The sequence below is a fragment of the Protopterus annectens genome, chromosome 2.part0, assembly GCF_019279795.1.
Source record: "Protopterus annectens isolate FY-2018-M chromosome 2.part0, PAN1.0, whole genome shotgun sequence".
NCBI classification, from domain to species: Eukaryota; Metazoa; Chordata; order Ceratodontiformes; family Protopteridae; genus Protopterus; species Protopterus annectens.
The window spans coordinates 1,352,440,620-1,352,454,470 of record NC_056728.1 but is presented as its reverse complement, the minus strand read 5'-3'; positions in this window follow the sequence as shown (position 1 = coordinate 1,352,454,470).

Here is a 13,851-nt window from a genome sequence, read left to right as displayed (position 1 = left end):
GTTGTAGTGTTACATCTTACATTGTCAGTTTACCTCTTATGGTTAGGCTGTACCAAGAGGCAATAGATATACTCTGGGAATATTACAAATGAACTTTTGTTTGAGGACCATAATCACGTAATTGTTTTTGTAAGCAGCTCCTTGTCACAAGAGAAATTCCTAAGGCCTAACTGATAACTCTGTGTATCCAGCCATCTTTGATTAATTTATTTATCTGATCCTACTAGCTATAATATATTTTTAATTTGAGGAAAAGAGCAGAATAGGTTCTCAACACAGAATACAACATAAAGTGAAGCCATTACAGTGCATACAAATATACTTTATATGTAAGTGTATGTAACTGGGTAACACGAGGTGCATAACAAACTTGGAACAAGTAGCTGATGGAAGTAAAGGATACAAAGATCAGCCACAAATGCTAGAATTAGACATGGAAGGGAGATGTAACATGTGAGGAGAAGGGAGCTATGATCATGAGAAAAGTTAGGATTAAAGAAAGGCATTATGGTACAGGGACTGGGAGCAATGAAACTGGAGGGGGCGTTCAAAGAAAGGAGGGGGCATTCACAGAAGGGCAATCTATCTGTAGGATAATAACTAAGAAAATAAGACACAACTATGAAAAAGGTCAAAACATCTAATTGGTTAACATATTTAGATGTCAAAGCCTGTAGCAAGATGGCATTATTAAACTCTGACAGATGAAAGGAAACTGTTAAAGATTAGCAGCTTGATATGAACTGAGGGAAAATAATTAGCAGATAGTTAGCATAACCAAGACTTCCTAGTATGTTGCCCTTTGTACTCTTCTTCAACGCTAACAGTATATAGCAGATAGTGCACAGGTGCATCACAGAATAAAGGTAAAAGGGGGATAATAACGGCTGAGTGTATCACAGATTAAAGGTAAAAAGGGATAATCACAGCTGAGTGTATCACAGATTAAAGGTAAAAAGGGGATAATCACAGCTGAGTGCATCACATATTAAAGGTAAAAGGGTAATAATTGTTGAGCAGGGATTCAAACAGTTACAGGACTCCACAGGACATCAGACTATTTGATGGCATATAATTTTCTAAGCATGCTGGTCTCTTGTCTATGGAGGAATATAAAGCTTCTTTATTGTGATGATATCACTTATTCTGTTACTGCTGGCTTTGAGCTAAAGAGTGGAACACTGAGTCTCCATAAAAGGACATTAATTATTTTGTATCATTAGAATTGGCTTTATTACTTGAAGCAGAGCTGGTGAGCCAAAGCAGAAAATTTAGTATCCGAATACGGCACCACCTTGACATAAATACCAGACTAGTTGGCTATACACAACACCCTGGATGTGTATTTCAAGCTGACACTTTACTGAACAGGCATGCCTTAGTCTGTAAAAGAATAACAAACACTCGAATGATCTAGCCCATAGCTTGGAAGCTAACAGCATATCATGATGTTTCTACAATCTCTTCACGTGAAACATGACATGTAGCTAATTGACATGAAGGGCTGTGTTCTGTGTGACATCACTTGTGAGACCAGGTTGCGCACACTCGGCTCAATATCACACTGCAGTATATGGTTTGCTGGAATGCATAACAGGGCATGGATGTATGCATTAATTATTAAACAGGAGGTGATGGTGATGTGTTCTGATTCAGCAGTGGTCATTCTATGCACTAGTAATTCTTCTGGCTACATTGGCTTAAACAGGCCTTGTGGTCACTATACCTGATAGAATTATGCAGCTATTATCTCATGCATTACCAAAAGTCCAGACATCTACATGGCAACACTCCTGCTCATTTGCATCCATCCCATCACAATCATCTAACATGCATAAATCCTTCTGTAGAGACCTGAGATTTTCTCACATGCTGCATCATCATTTCGGTAAAGACAGCGATATGCACTGCAATCTGTTGCATGGATAATAACAGCAAGGGTAGTTGCCACCTCCATGGAAGGTAGGTATAGTTAGATGTGAAACATAGGCTGGTACAGTGTAGCTGTTTGCAGCTTTTGTATAGTTTGCTATTAAGGATTTCGCATACATACAGACAAGTTGCAGAATTTCCACTGTATGGGGACCACTGATCATCACGCCTGCAGATATGGATGCAGCTGGTAGTATCCTGATACAGTGACATGCATACATATATGTCATGGTAGGAATATGGTGCATGTTTTGGCATGTGCATTTGTTCCTACACTAATTTCAGTGCCACATCCGTAACATAGGCCAAGACACTACTACCCATGGCATAAGTATCACAAACAGGTGGCCCCCAAAGTGACACTCCTGCGGTGGATGATATGAGGGAGAGCTACCATGCACATTACAATAGTGACATTGAAGACAGTGATCAGTTTGTCTGGCTAGAGAATGTGATGCTAGACCATAATGACCGTAGACACATAATAGAAGTAACACAGAGCAGAGAAGACACATAAATAACACAGTCAGGCTGAGCCATTTATCATCAGGATGGAACATAAATGTACAGTGCTATCAGTGTTACCACCACACTCTGTGCCACACCTGTGGGAGGCGAGACTCTGAAAGGTGGATGTAGCAGTGTTGGAGAAGTCAGCAGTGACTGTGGAAACTTTGATGTGCTCATTGCAGTATATGAAGAATCTGCCTGCTCACTCAGCGCTTCTGTGAAAAGGGAACCCCTTCACACAGAGCATCTACTTATGTTCCCAGTAATGTAGATGTGCATGTATGTGTGATGCTGCAAGGGAAGCCAGCCACAGCACTAAGCATCAGGCAGTAACAGATGCCATGATGTGTTTGTGTACTGCCTTCATACACTGAAATGAATATGCAGAGATGCACTGACGTTTCAGTGTCCAACACTGAGCATACTGTCCTTCTGTTAAATGACACCATATTTGTAGAAGATGAAGGTATTTATGTATGAATGCCAGTTAAGGGAATGGTAGGGCATGTTTTGTAATCAGCAGTGTATCATGCATACTTGCAGTGCATGACAGTCATGCAGTGAATAACTGTAGTGCAAGACTGTCATGCATACTCAGACTCTACATATAACAACTTGTGTCTTCAGTGAGAACAGGGGCAAGCATTTGGTACCCTGCTGTGTGACTGAATTGTAAGGGTATCCACTATGCTGCTGCCACTGCACAATGCCATGTACAAACATGTGTTGTAGATCAGTGCTCCACACTGAGGAAGAACACACTGCCTACATCTGACTATTGCTTTTTCAGCTGCATGTAGTTTGCAGGCTTACATGGAAGAATCAGAGGCTGATCATGGAATCCAATAAGGAACAGAGACTTATGGCATTAGATTCCAGGTGCCATATTAATGTAGATGTATGCACAATCACAGGTATGGTCTCCAGAACAATTCATCCATGCAGGTTGTGTGTTCTTGTTCTATATGTCTATGGCTCTTGTGTAATGCAAATTGTGATGCATGTGAAAATGATTATCCCATCTTGACCAATGTCCTGATTAATATACACTTTTCATATTCTACATACTGTTCAGCACGATGAGGGTCCTCAGCTGAGTTTTGTTAAGGTTTGGTGCATCATCTAGTATGTGCAATTACCCAGGACATCCTGTGTTGCTAGTGCACCCATAAGTCACTGCCTGCATGCTTCTGTCGTTACTTACAGAACCCATGGAGGAATATGTGCCATGCATGATGAATCATGATCATCACATGTCTTAACATGATTTGGGGAAGGTATTGAAACTGCCAGGTGCCCATGTATCATCATGATCATCATGATCATCATCAATCTCCTTCCTTCCTTCCTTCCTCACTTCCTTCCTCACTTCCTTCCTTCCTCACTTCCTTCCTTCCTTCCTTCCTCACTTCCTTCCTTCTTTCCTCACTATATGGGAGAGGAAAATCCTGTTGCCTTCCTCTAACATATGCTGCTAATGCCTGCAGATTGCATTATCAAAGCAGCACTCCTCATGTTACATTATGTTGTTTGGTTACATCTGCATCCCATTGCTTTTACCATGGTTTGCACTTGGTGTTGTGGTTAGGTGCATAGGCCACTGACTTTGATGATGGAACTAGTTTCATATTTGACTATTACTTGATACCTTTTGTCGAACTTCCCTGAGGGGGGGGGGGTCTTCCCCGATCTAGAAGTGCTGCACTGAAAGAATTATTATCTTTCCACTCTTGAGATTCTTTGCTATGCTTTGCATCAGTTTCTTGAAGATATTAGTTCTGATGAACTAGACAGGGTAGTCTCATTCTATAGCTCAGCCTAAGCTGCTTTTATGGATCTTGTCACCCTGTGTTGTTTTTATCTGGTCCATTTTGTAACTTGTAAGTTTTGGCCTGACCATAAGTTTTATGCTCTTCACAGAACTACATGAATGTAAGTTGCTGGCAGCATTCTGAACTGTTAGAGGATGACAGGCCTAGATTGAACACTGTGCTCTTTATCAGTCAAAACATTTTCTGTAAGGAGACAGATTTTTGTCTAGGAAGATTTATGCAGTGACCAATTAACTGGCAGTGCTCATCAAAGTTGTCAAGAAGATGAGAAGCCCATTCTGTCAAACCCCTGAAAGAAGAATATGAAATTGCCACTCAGTTTTTCACAGCTAAGCTAAGCTAGGCTTGCCTTCATCAGGTCTCAGTGTGTGCTTGTATACACTGTACTCATGGGGGAAGGTGATGTCCAAACAATGATGAAGTCAATTAGTTGTCTGAGTTTCACTTGCCTTATTACTCTGAATGTCATCCCTCAAGTCTCTGTGAGGAATTCTATGGTCTCAGCTCATAACAAACCAAGATTTTATGTCTGGTTTGGAGACCATGGATCCTGTTCTGAATAAGATTGTCTGGTCCTCTTTGGCAATGGATATTTTACCTTCCATTCTTAAGGCTTTTACCTTGATTCTAAAAACATCTTCCTTGGTCCCAAATTACCTTAACAGTTGTTCCCTGTTTCCAATCTCCTTTTCATCAGTAAGTGTTTTGAAAAGGTGGTTTATATGTAGCATCATTCTTGTCTCATGGTGCATAAGCTTTTCTTCTTGTTTCTAGAGATGGCACAGCACTGAGATAGCTCTCACTATGGGCTTCATTAACATAGCCATGCATCAAGATCAATGGTTTTATTCAATTCTCCTCCACCTTGATCTCCTTGTGACTTCTGACATGTTGAGCCATGGGATACTACTAGAACATCTTGTCAAATTCTGCACCATCTCAGTAACTGTTCTGATTTGCATCCTGCCTCTCCTGTCATTCTCAGTGTCTTTTTTTCTGGTATCACATTACCTTTATTTGGCAGCTGAAGGAGACAGTAAGTCTATCAAGTCTGTCTTTTAACTACCACAGTAGTCTATCTTTCCTCTATCCCTACTTTCTTGTTTACCACTTTTCCACACATTCTATGTCTTCTTGAATGCCTCTGTACCACCCATCCAGTTCCATGACTCTACATCCTTCTGTGTAAAAAGTACTTTCAGATATCCAGGGAGTGGTTAGACTTTCCAGTCTGCTGTGTCTCCTCTGTCCATCCTATTCAAAATGGCCCCACTCACATCTCCCTGGCATGACCTTATACAGCAATATCGCGTCTCTCCCTTTCACTTCTGGTTTAATGTAACGGGAGCTCTAGCTCCTCTAGCCTGTGATCATTTACTTTCATCTCCTTCCTATGGATCTTTTGCTAACTTTCCCTTGATTTGCTTCCAACTTAAGATCTTTGCAGCGCTGGACTCAGCACCCAAGGTGTAGTCTGAACTAGGCCAGGTAAAGTTAACTCATTAATTGCTCCATTCTGGGTCTTGTTCCTATCACTCTTCATGCAATGTCATAATTATTTTTCTCTTTGTTTCATATATTTCCCTGCCACTCTTCAGAGCATCTCACAAAGGGCTGTGCAGTCACAAACTAACATCCTACTGGCTGGAGTCCCTGCTATTGTCTAGTTTTCATTTCTTTATTTGTCAGCATACAGCAGGCTTTTCACATTCTAGCATTTCTTTCCCTAGTTTTTGGTTAAATACAAAGAAAGCTGTCAAGCCATACCCACAATGAAATTACCTCCCTTGGAGTCAGAAAATGTGCAGTGCTTAAACTGGTATTCTTCTTTCAGTGGGAATGATTATTGCTAAAGATCAGAGCTGCAAAAGGAAGAATTATGTGCATTGTTATGAATGTAGTGTTTAAGAGATTTCTAAACTTAGCTTCTCTGTGCTTTGCTTCATGCAAACAAAATTTTCTTCACATGTCTCACAGTACTAAGAGCTGCTGTGGTGTTTGTCTGAAGTGCTATGCAGATTTGTTCTACAAAGTCCTGGCCTTCAGATGACAGGGCTCTGACAGAGCTTTACGTAAGACAGCTGAATGCTTTAAAATAGTAATCGTGAAAGTACTTTTGGGAAATTTAATTACATCACTCATTTACAAATCCATTTTTAATGTAACTGCACCTTCTTGATAGCAAGTCTGTAATTAATCTGTTAGACATTACTGTGAGCATTCATTATATACACAAGGATGTGCAAACAAGAAAGTGTGTGTGTATATATATATATATATATATATATATATATATATATATATATATATATATATATACACACACACACACACACACACACACACACACACACACACACACGCTCAAGAAGAGACAGGAACAGTGACAGCAAAGAAAAGTTTTGGAGACTTAAGAAGTGTATGTATGTAGGTATGTATGTATGTATTTATTTATCTATTGCATTTGTTTACCAGGATAGTCAGAATGGGCAGAAAGCTACCCCTTTTCAGTGTATGCCCAGGGAGAAAAGCTCCAGGAAAAAGTCCGACATCACATAAATAGCATAGTAAACAAGAGATATGCAAGTAATCAGCAAATATACAACTTTTAAACAGATTATCATTAAATAATGACTGAATTATTTGATGAGCTATGAAACTTTTTAATGGGGAGAAAAACTCTGGAAAATACATTACATACAGAACATAGCAAACAGAGTATGCAAGTAATCAACAAACATTCAACATTTAAACAGGATCATCAATTATTAGCAGCAGCATCTAAAGAACTGTAAAACATATTTTGGAGTGAACTTGGTACAAGGAGAGAAAAGAAGGCAAGTGGATGACTAGTGTTAAGAGGTGACAAAAAGTGTTTTAGGATAGATAGAAGGAAGAAGAGGTAGAGGACAAGGAGGAGATTTTGGACCCATAACTAAGGGTATAACGTTTAGGAAGAATAGGAACAAGTAAGGGGCAGGACATTGATCACCCAGGAGTTGAGACGGGTGTTTTTTAGGTATTCTCTTGTTTGTGCCTTGAATGAGTTGGTGTTTACTGTGTTTATTAGAGTGAGAGGAAGGGTGTTTCCAAATTTTGGCCAAGAAAGAGCAGTTAATAACATTTTGTCAGTGTATCTCATTTGTCTGCTTGCATTATAAAGTTGGAGAATATTTTTCAAACTAGGGCTTTTGTCTGGATAATAAATGATTTTTGGAAAGTGTAAGTAATGCCTTATCACTAACTTCTGAAGTTTTTTTTAAGACCACATTAGTGATGTGTCTTATAATGTTGATTGTCAGCAATTTTTGCCACCTTATTATAGCACTGTTCCAAGACTGAGAGTTGAGTGGAGCGTAGGTTAACCAAGATGGGAGAAGCGCAAAGTAGTGTACAGATGAGAAGAGCTTGAGCAATACCTTTTCTGACATTATCTGTGAGATATTGTTTGAGTCTATAGACTGCATGTAGCTTTTGGTCGGTGTTTTTCACTGCCTGTTTTATGTAGTGATCACATTTTAAGCTTTCAACAATAGTGATTTCTAAAAGCTTAGTTTGTCTTACTAGTTCTATGTTGGTGCTGTTAGAAGAAGTGATGTTAAAATTATTTTTATAGCCATGTGAATGCTTTGGAGTAAACAGGTTCAGGTTTCTTTTTTAGGGTTAAGAATCACCTTTGCATCAGATGGATCTATATCATATCAGTGAATGGTTACATTGTCCAACTGCATTGCATTAAAAATGCAGTATGTCGAGCCAATCTGACTAAGATCATGTTATGGTGGGATCAGGGAATTTGCCCTTTTCCCCACTGCAGTGTGATCTCAGAGCTGGTATATATAATTAGTGTGGGGGGAGGATTCAAAGAACTACATTTTCAATGCAATGCCATTCGACAATGTGGCCATTTGCTGATATGCTATAGACCCATATCAGACACCAAGGCCTCTGTGAAGGAGAAAGCCTCTTGGATGAGTTGTTTTAATTTATCTATACTTTTAGCAGAATGGATGATTGTTGAATCATCTGTGTACTGAATGACAGTGGCTTGTTTACAAGCTAGGTGGAGATCATTAATGAATATATTGAACAACAGGGGACCTCAGATGGATCCCTGAGGGGTATCAACTGTAATGGGAAGGAAAGAGAGATGTCATTTTACCATTTTACTGTCAAATGCACATTTAAGAGGTAGTTGGAGAACCAAGGTAGTAAAGTTTCATGTATTCTTAGGCAATCTAGTTTTTGAAGTGATTTTTGGTGGGATTCCATATCGAAAACTTTGGATAAAGCTAGGAAAAGTGGTAAGGCAAAGCTTCCAGAGTTTCCATATTAGTTAATAAATGTTATGAAATTAAGTAAAACTGTACCTGTACTATGAAAAGGATGGAAACTATGCTGTGTATGGGAAAGGAGGCAGTTGTCAATGGGAAAGTTGAGGAGATGAGCATGTTTACACTTCTCCAGAATTTTTGAGAATGGAGACCATATGGCTATAGGTCTGAAGTTTGGGACCTCATCTGAGATTCCACCTTTATGGAGAGGAAGAAAGTAGCACCTTTTCCATGGGGCTGGGACATAGCTTTCTGTGATGCTGTGGTTGATTAAGATAGAGACAGGACAAGCTAGGGTACCAGCAGCAACTTTTAAGTACTCAAATGGCATGTTATCAGGGCTAAGGGCAGTAGGTTTTAAGGTTAGTAATAGTTTTTTGATTGTAGAAATTGAGACTGTTTTGATTGCCAGTGATTTGGGGGCTAACAAGGGAGGAGAGAAATGTGTGTCTGCTTGTGCTGAGAGTTTAATAACAGAGGGTACTGTTTCGATGAAGTAGGTCTTGAATTCCCTGGCTATGCTGTCAGTATGCTTAGATGAACTAAGGTGTGTTTGTGTAGCAGGTTTTACCAGCTGGTTGATTGTAATCCACAACGTTTTGTGTTTGTTATAATTTACTCTCTTTATATTACCTCATTCTCTCCAATAACATTCTGAAAGTTTTCACTATAACTTCGATTGGGTAAAGGCTAAACTTCCTGAGAGAATCAGACTACGTCCTCACATTTCAAATAACTGTTTACATCTCTGGAACCACAGGGGTTACTAAAGAATTGTGGTAATATTCTTTAGATTCTAGATCTTAAACTATATTTCATAAGTCAGAGTAAACAGAGAAACTAGTAAGTTTGCAGTATTTTGTAAATAACTTTCAATATCTAAGCAGCCACTAAAGATACACACTCATACTGTCAGCTGCATTTTGTACATTCAGCTAAAAGCTTTTGTGTGAGACAAAGCAGTTCTGTTTGTGCTGTTTGGTTGCTGAGATATTTAGAAGAACACGATATTTATGACAATATAAATAAATATTATATGAATAAAAAATTATATTGCTTTACCACACTGGACAGTGGTCAAATATCACTACACTTGTGTCTGCTTTTTTGTAAGCTTTAAGATGAAAAGTTTTAAAACTTTCTGTGTAGCATGGTTTTGGAATTATTAATACAAATATGAACAAGCAATATTTCACACTTAGAGCCATCAGTAAGCTGTAACTGCAGAAATGCCGGAAACATCACTCATCTGTAATGAGTTAATATAGTGTTTTTTTATCAGTTTTGATTTTATTTTTAATGGAGTTTCTGATATGTTTATAGTATTGATTGGCAGTTAAAGTTTTAGCTTGTTTCCATTTTTTTTCCAGGGTATGTTCCTTTCTCTCGCCCCTCTCTTTCATGAGCAGTTTCATACTTTTTGAAAGCCAGGGTGCTTGATTCAATGTTATTCTTCTAATTCTTGTTGTGTCTAGTTAACTTATTATGTTAAGGATAATTGAGTTGAATAGAGCTACAGCTTCATCAAATGGAAAGGTCTGAAGAGTCCACCAGTGACTGATTTTAGTGCTGCAATGAATTGGTCCTTAGAAAAGGATGAGAGGTTACGAGCAAAGTTGTACCAGTGCTGGTTTTGATGAGGTTTATGATGCCTTATTGCAAAGATGGGTAGATGATCACTTAAGGTATCACGTAAGGCACCTGTTGATAGGATTTTGTTTGCAGCATTAGTTAGAGAATCCGATACAAGATAGAAGCTCTACTAGAGTTTCTGTTGTACCTTGTGGGATTTGAAATAAGCTGGGTAAAACCATATAGATTACTGACATTAGAAGGACTGCTGCTCTCAAGAGTTTGCCAATCAATATTCAAGTATCCAAAAATGATTGTCTCAAGTGAGATGTTGTTTGATGTCCAGCTATGTTACTTCCTGGGGCAGGTAAACATCTTTAAAGCAAAGTTTTTTTTTTGTGAGCATTAATTTGCAAGGATGTTATAATTATTTCAGCATTGAAGAGTGGGGGGTTATATGAGACCTAGAAAGGTTTCAATTATTCCTGTAGATAATGGCCATCCCACCACCTTTGTATGCATTCTGTCAAGTTTTAAGGTATTATATTGAGAAGAGATGCACAGAGATGGTTTGATACAACTAATTAATAGCCCCACACATTATAGCAAGACACCAAATTCCCTATCAGACTGGATCGTAGTATCAGACCCTAGCAAATAATCCACCACAGGTACAATGTCAGACTCTGTGAGTGATCAGCTCCCAATCTATATGACCAGACATCTCACACATCCAGTTAGACAGCATATTTATAAAATAACACACAACCTTACCAAGTTTAATCCAGAAATGCTCATTACTACCCTATTATCTATTAACTGGAATTTCCTAAAAATCCTCCACTTAGATGATGCTGAAAATTAATGCAGTACAACTTCCTTGTGTCTCCTAGAAAGAAGAGACTAAAAACAAATAATGCAATTTGGCTGTCCAAAAAGAGTAGAATGCTAATGCAGGATAGAGAAAAAGCATGGAAAGAATGGCAAAAATATAAAACATCTCAATAACTTGAAAACTTCAGAATCATTTGCAATTATGCTAAAAAGCAAATACATGAAGACATGAAAACTATACTATAATAACTTTCAGAATAATATTAAACACAACCCTAAAAAGTTTGGAGTTTCAGCCGAAACCCCTCTCCCAATAACTCACATCCGACACTGCAATATAGTTCAACTCTTAATTTTATAGATATTATAGCATTTCTAACCAAAGATTCTTCAACATCTAATCCCAGCCCTGCCCAATAGCCACATATCACCTTCAAACCTATGCCCACATCCTATAAAAACACTACTCTTAAACTTAAACTGTGCTCTTCTTCAGCTAATGACCTTCCAAGTGAGTAGCTAAAAATAGCAGCTAAAAGCATTGCCTATCCTGTCTCAGTCCTTATAAATAGGCAAATCCACAAATCCCACGTTTCCTTTCTCTGGAAAAAGTCGCACATTATCCCTCTTCACAAAGGAGGAAATTCAACAGACATTAATAACTTTAAACCTATAACAATCTTATCTCCCCTCACCCAAATATTTGTAAAAATGTATGAAAAAAAATTGCCAGACTATCTACTGCAGGAAAAACTCCTGTCCCCTACACAGCATGGCATCCATCCTTCCCATAGTACTACCACTGCCCTTCTAACCTATATAGATATTGTCAATAAAGCTAGAGATAACAGCAAACTAGTCTCTTCCTTATTTCTAGACTTGTCTAAAGCCTTTGACACAGTTTGTAACACCAAACTTCTGCTTTAAATGTCTTCAATAGGTCTCTCTCAGCCCACCCTTCTGTGGTTCAAGTTATCTGTCCAATAGATATCAGTCAGTAAAATGGCACTCCACACCGTCTTCTTACCTCCCCGTCACCACAGGTTTACCAAAAGGTTCTATCCATGGTCCCCTCCTTGTTAACATTTTCATCAGCACCCTCTGTACATCCACACATCAGGCCACCCTAGAACAATACACAGGTGATTTCTTTCTCATTTGCACATCTGGCAATATGGTACACCTCCAAAAAATTACTAACGAAGATTTAACAGCCACTGAAACATGGCTTCATACCTCACAACTCCTGCTCAACCCAAAAAAGACCAAACTACTAATTTTTCCCCAAATCCCTCTCTTGTGAGAAAACACATTTACAGTCCTCTCTGTTGATAATACAACCATTGAATTCACTTATCTTAGCAAATTATTAAGGGTGATAGTGGATGATAATCTTACATTTGACCTGCATATACAAAATTGCATAAGAAAAACTCATCAAAAACTAGGGATGCTTTACAGAGCCAAAACCTTTCTCACCAATGCTACTAAAACTACACTTGCTACTACTTATCTCCTCCCTACACTTCTTTATGGTGCTCCCATCCTCACTAACCTCCAGGCTTCACAAAAATTAAAACTTGAACAATGCTATAACTAAATTGCTAAAGTTGCAGCAAATACCCCTTACAGAACCCACCACAGTATAGCACTAAAAAGCCTAAATTGATTAGAACTGCCTCATCGACTTAACATATACACAGCTTCTTACCACATATAACATTATCCAGCATCCATCTGCCTGTCCAGCACTAAAACATTCTGTACAACTATATATCCAGTCAGTCATTGTGATCCAGTGAGCAAAAACTCCTGTCTGTCTACAAACCTACCAAATCTGCTGGGCATTGTCTGTACTCTTACAAGGTTGCTAAGGCCTGGAACTCCTTACCTGTATCCATCAGGTCAATAGCCTGCTGATCATCCTTCAAACCCACTCTGAAAGACTTCCTAGCTAAAACAATGCTCTGTTCTTGTTTAAAACCAGGGTAAACTATATCCTTAAATGTACACAAGAATCTTTTCATTCCTGATACCTCCTTAATTTCCCGTCTTTACTTACTTCCTTAACTTCTATCAAATTCTCTTCCCTGACTTTCTCTCTAAGTATACCATATGTCTGTTTTCCCTCACTTCATATTGCAGTTCCTGTTTGAATTAGACTCACTTACCTTTACTTTCTCTGCAGACAGTCTAAATTTTTTCTAAATATTAAATAATTGTCATATAACTTTTATCAATTCTTAACCAACATTTTTGTATTATGTATAATCTGTTATAATTATTTAGACTGCAGATTTTTTTGACAATTGTAAAATTATTGTTCTTAAAATATTTTGGAATAATTTGGAGCTTTTCTCCAAGTGCCTCCACTAAAAATGGTCTTCTACGCAGTAGGACTTTGCCGGTAATCAAATGTCAATAATAAATAATAAATATTCCTGCTATAAAATGTCTTCATCTTTTATTTCTTGCTTAAGACAAGTTTCTGTGGCTACTGGTATATCTGAGGAGTGGTAGGCTACCCAAACTTGCACATCAGTAAGTTTGTTTCTTATACGTCTAAGGTTAGCTGTGTATAAGTGGAGACCATATTGCCTTGTGGGATGACTATTTCGTGACATGGCAGACTGATTTCTTTGTTGAGTGGTTGCAGAATCTGGGTTAGGATGGATATCACCATGTGTTTTCAAGTGAAAATACAGCAGGGAGTATGTATAAGGGTGTTTGAATTTTACCCTTAGGCTACGTGAAGGCTTGTTAATTATATTGTTGTGGGTATACTTTATTTTAAAAAGGTAGGCAGTAGCAGAGTTAAAGAGACTAGAGGCTATTAA